Raw genomic sequence first — 5,321 nt, forward strand, 5'->3', positions numbered from 1 at the left:
GTCATATCATAGCATATCATGTCGTATCATATCATATCATGTCATATCATATCATATCATAGGGAGTCATATAGTGTATCATAGGCTGATTGAGATACCTGTACATATGAATGACACTTAGGGCGGAAACCATGCATGCTTATCGGGTCATATCATATCATAGCACCGAACAAGTCGGCTCGCCCACATTGCGCCGAAATATGTCGGCTCGCCCATATATCCCGCGTCTGGGCATCCCGCGTCCGGGATGATAATGCCAGCTGACCAGGTGGCAATGAAACATGTGTCCCTTCCCCATATCCTCATATACATGTATCCCTTCCCCCCTCCCATATATATATATAGCATGCATGAGAGCCCAAGGAAAGTCATGTGTCTATCGGAGTGACGTAAGGTCGGTAACCTCCGATTGTATTATGGAATCATCATGGTTGTCATGTCACGCCTTGAAGGAACAATTATAAGGCGAGACTATCAATGAAGAACATTATCTCGGGAAAACATAAAACAGGATAACATATTACTTCATATACTTTAAAACCTTCAAAGTAGTCATTATCCAAAAATAGCTTAACATTTCATATCGTCGTATTCATGGTATGAACATATCCTTGGCATATTCGTCATAGACACTTTCCCATGTCTGGCTTCATTATTGTCATCATAACTTCGTAGACGTTGTTTTAGTTATAAAAACTTTCAAAATCGTAAAACTTGGATTTTGGAGAAAAATATATATTTTGGAAAACATTTATAACTTTTGGAAAGGAAATCATGTTTTGAATTCATAACTTCTAGCTTTTGAAAACAAGGACGTTATGGGGAACATTTACAAGACTACATCATAGGATTCATGCCATAGAAAGAAAGGGCTTAGCCTTAACATACCTGCGTCGCGCCTTACTAGCTACGCTTATTCGTCCAACTTGTTAATCTACATTCAAAGGAGTTCACACATTCATTAGATCTTTTGTCATATACTTGCCTTAACCTTTCAAGCACATTCATTTATCTTCTGCCGGAATTTCGGCAGCATTTCCCCTGTAAATACACCACCCCCGAGATTCTAACTCGGCCAAATTTAGCAACGACAATCCGAGAATGGAACTCGGCCAAACCAACAACGATACCAACAATTTTTCTAGCCACATTTCAATATTCATTTCAATCCGATTCAATTCAATTCGATTCAATTCGATTCACATAATCTTTCAACGACTTAATCAACATATTACTGTTACGCCCCGTATTTTTATACATTGGGACAACCCGGATTAATTATGATAATTTAGAGCCAAGACTATTCCGGGATTCGAAGTCGGGACTTTTGACCTTTGATTTTATTTCGAGGCATAAGTTATATATGGAATTGTTGGCATTGAACACTTAGGAAAAATTTGGGACCACAATTCATAAATTGGAATTAAAATGTTGTGCAAAAAAATAAAAAATAAAAAATAAATTCCTTGGTGGCCATGTAAATGGGAATTGGTCCCACACATTGTGTGGCCAATTTTAATTGGTCCACTCCATGTGTGGGCCAAGGACACTTGGACAACAACTATATGAGCCTAAAGTATGACCAAGTAGTCATCTTTTCCCCATTGCAAGACTTAGAAAAAAAAAATCAAGGAGTTGAGGACCACCTTCAACACCCCTCTCGGCTACAAACCAAGAAAAACCAAATCCAAATCAAGCCACCCCAAAATTATTTCCTTGGTATAAATCAACTATTTAGAAGTCCCTAAGTAACGTGGAAGAGTTGTTTGGGTCATCCAACCACTAGTTGTGCCCAATTGCAAACCCTAACTATTGAAGGAAGTGAAGAAGGAAGGTAAGCATTCATTATGTTTTTGTGTTATGAAGGTTATATTCATGTTGTAGTATCTTATAGTGGTTGGAAATCATGAAATATAATATGATTGGGAGTGGGTCGTGTGATGGGTGTTGTTGTGTTGTGATTGAAATTATGAATTAATGTTTAGTTAGTTGATTGGGATCATTGTAAGGTGAAGAACAATTGAGAATCCTCCATATATGTGTATATATAGTGTTGATTGAAATGGGTCACATTATATGACGATGAACGAATGAACGTCGCTTAATGTTTTAATCGCCGTCGCTATGAATCTTATGTTGGAAATGAATGTTTGTTGACTCAAAATGATGTTGTTAATGTGCGGACTGTTTTTGGAGGTTATTGTATATTTATTGTAATTGGTATATTGATGAGATAGCATTGTTAGAATGTAATTTGAGGATACAAACCATGATTTGGAAATGAAGAAAAAATTTTTAAAGGGCTGTCTCGGTTGGGGCTGTTTTCGGCCAGCTTGGAAAAAAAAAAATCGGGTTGTTGGAAATGTGGTATGAATTGCTTAGAATGCCCTTGAATGTTGTTAGTATGGGTTTGGGTTAATAATCAAATGTACGAACGATATTGTGGCTTTAAAGTAAGCCATGGAATTGAATAATTGGGAAGTTGTCAAATGGCGTAAAAGAGAGCTACCATTATTATTTTGCTTTTCAGATTGGTTGTCAATGTTACTAGGTTGGTTATTGTGGTTGTTGTTGTTGATTTTGAGCGAGTTAAATTCTCGGGGTAGCCTATTTACAGGGGAAATGCTGCCCGGATTTCTGTAGAATTAAGGGCGAAATTGGAATTTAATGCCCAAAAAGTCTTTAGCTAATGTTTGGCATTTTATGGCTTGTTTGTAGACCTTGGGCAGCCCGAATCATAGTTTGGACTTAGCTTGAGTTGGATCATATTGGAGAGCGTTTGAGGTATGTAAAGCAACCTTCCTTCTTTTGGCATGCCTTAGTTTCACATAGGCTAGATTGGAGCTTTAAGGGAATTCCAAATTCGAGATCCGAGCATGTTATGATCCATATATATATATTCTTTGGCACTCTTATGTATGTTTTTATGAAATATGAACCATGATGTATTTGAAGTAATCGCTTTCCGAAATTCGCATAGAAAATGTTCGCTTTAAGGAATTTTGTAATCTCTGAATGCCATATTTTTCGCATAGAGGCTCGGATCGCTCCAATAATTTTTATAGGAGTTTGCTTGATGTATAATGGGTATGTTTTTCATAGGCGGACTCAGTTCGGGTCTATACTCGTCCGTGGGTCCCGCGACGCCCTTTATGTAAATTCGACAACTTTGAATCAAAAAGTGATAATTATTATTCCGATTTCAAATATGACTATTTTACTTATCCTTCGGATTTATAATAATGATTTTATGCATATGATTCCTCACTACTCCGCTCGTGCCTACTATGATATCGTTCGCCGGTTCCCGGGCCGGTTCTGTTGTCGTGCGCTTTTTGATATATTCCGGTGTTATGCTGTGTTTATGGTTCACCGTGCTCCTTGCTCGAGGGCCGGGGTCCACTTATGTTTGGCGTTATGCTGTGTTTGGCGTTATGCTGTGTTGTGATGTGTGACGGGGATTCGGAGATTTGAAACTTTCTGGTGTTATGCTGTGTTGTGGCGCCATCGACAGGCGGGCGACCACATTTTCCAGTGCCCTATGCATAATTTATACTTTGGAAATAAACATTTTGATATGTATTATTTTCTATATATCTGATTCGATTATTATTCAGATTTATTTCTGTACCTTCTGCTTTGCATACTCAGTACATATTTCGTACTGACCCCCTTCTCCGGGGGCTGCGTTTCATGCCCGCAGGTACAGACGCACAGCCTGGTGATCCACCTTTTTAGGACACCCTTTCTGCTATTCGGAGTGCTCCTCTCTTTCCGGAGCTTATACTTTTGGTATATATATTTATTAGTGCATTTGTATATATTCGTTCATGGGTACGGCGGGGCCCTGTCCCGTCATATGATTCTGTCGGTCTGTTTAGAGGTCTGTGGACATGTTTGTGGGTTAGGGTCTTTCTGTATGAATGTATGTACATGTCGTTTGGGCGATCCCATACGCCGAGGCGGCCGGTCCGCATATGTTGTTTGGGCGACCCTATACGCCGAGGCGGCCGGTCCGCATATGTTTATATATTGCTTGGTTAGCCCTGTGTGGCTTTCGTTGGTATTTTCTGCGTGCAGGGTATATTGGATAGTCCGTAAAACAAAGGAAACTCTGCCGAAATTTTTCTGGAAATTACCTAAATTTGAAATAAAGCCTTGTCGGCTTCCGCCATATACTAGAATGAGTTGATAGAATTTGAGATAATATTTAATAGATGGGTTCGGGTGCCCAGATCGGGCACTAGTCACGGCCTACGGGGTTGGGTCGTGACAGAAGTGGTATCAGAGCGGTTTGTCCTCGGAGTGTCCACAGATCGTGTCTAGTAGAGTCTTGTTTATCGGTGTGTTGTGCACCACATCTATAAACAGGAGGCTACAGGACATTTAGGATGTTGTCTTTTCTTCTGATCTTAGATCGTGCGATAGAACTGTGCTATTAGGATGATTCTGTTTTGATCTGTTGTTGTTTTTCTTTCAGTGATGCCTCCGAAAAAGGCGACGGCCGCGCAGAAGAAAAAGGGCGTAGTAGGAGAGACCAGCCGGGCTCAGAAGGGTACTCGGACCCTTGCTCAGATGATGCGTGATATTACGTCCCGGCCAGCCGATTCTGCTACGTCTTCATCGTCAGAGGAGTCTGGAGCAGCTTCACCATTAGCTCCAGGGGCTTCAGCTCCCGCGCCTCCAGCTCCTCAGCAAGGGGCGGAGGACAGGACACTGAGAGAGGCTGTGCAGTTATTGACCACTCTGGTAGCGGGACAGGCTCGCAGACGCGGGCGGAGAGATGATGATGATGACGATAGGCGTGACAGCCTGAGGGTTCGAGAGTTTCTATTATGTGGCCCTCCAGAGTTTTACGGGTCTAAGCCCGACGAGGACCCCCATGACTTTATTCGGGGGATGCGGCGCTCACTAGATTTGGTCAGGGCTTCAGAGACTGAGTCTGTTGAGTTGGCTTCGCATAGACTACGGGATGTTGCTGCTCACTGGTATGAGTCCTGGGAGCTATCCAGGGGTGAGGGTGCTACCCCAGCTACTTGGGACGAGTTCGTGACTGCTTTCACTCACCACTTTTTGCCCCAGAGTTACGGCGAGCGCGGGTTGACCGATTTTTGCATCTGCAGCAGAGGGGTCGGAGCGTCCGTGAGTATAATATGGAGTTTGATTCTTTGGCCCGGTATGCACCTGCCATAGTAGCAGATATGGCCGATCGGATGCACAGATACGTGATGGGGTTAGACCGCTATTTGATTGATGGCTGTATGGCGGTGGCATTGCAGGCAGACATGGATATTGCCCGACTACAGGCTTATGCCCTGGGT

The 5,321-nt window shown here is 42.1% G+C and overlaps 1 long non-coding RNA gene across 1 annotated transcript; it reads left to right on the plus strand.

Moving 5' to 3' along the window:
• The first annotated feature begins 1,237 nt into the window (after nucleotides 1-1,237).
• Nucleotides 1,238-4,468, plus strand: LOC132610655 (uncharacterized). The gene is made up of 3 exons (XR_009571208.1): nucleotides 1,238-1,834; nucleotides 2,719-2,784; nucleotides 3,704-4,468. It is a non-coding gene; the product is annotated as an uncharacterized LOC132610655 (long non-coding RNA).
• Nucleotides 4,469-5,321: the final 853 nt, after the last annotated feature.

The sequence above is a fragment of the Lycium barbarum genome, chromosome 9 (genome assembly GCF_019175385.1).
Source record: "Lycium barbarum isolate Lr01 chromosome 9, ASM1917538v2, whole genome shotgun sequence".
NCBI classification, from domain to species: domain Eukaryota; kingdom Viridiplantae; phylum Streptophyta; class Magnoliopsida; order Solanales; family Solanaceae; genus Lycium; species Lycium barbarum.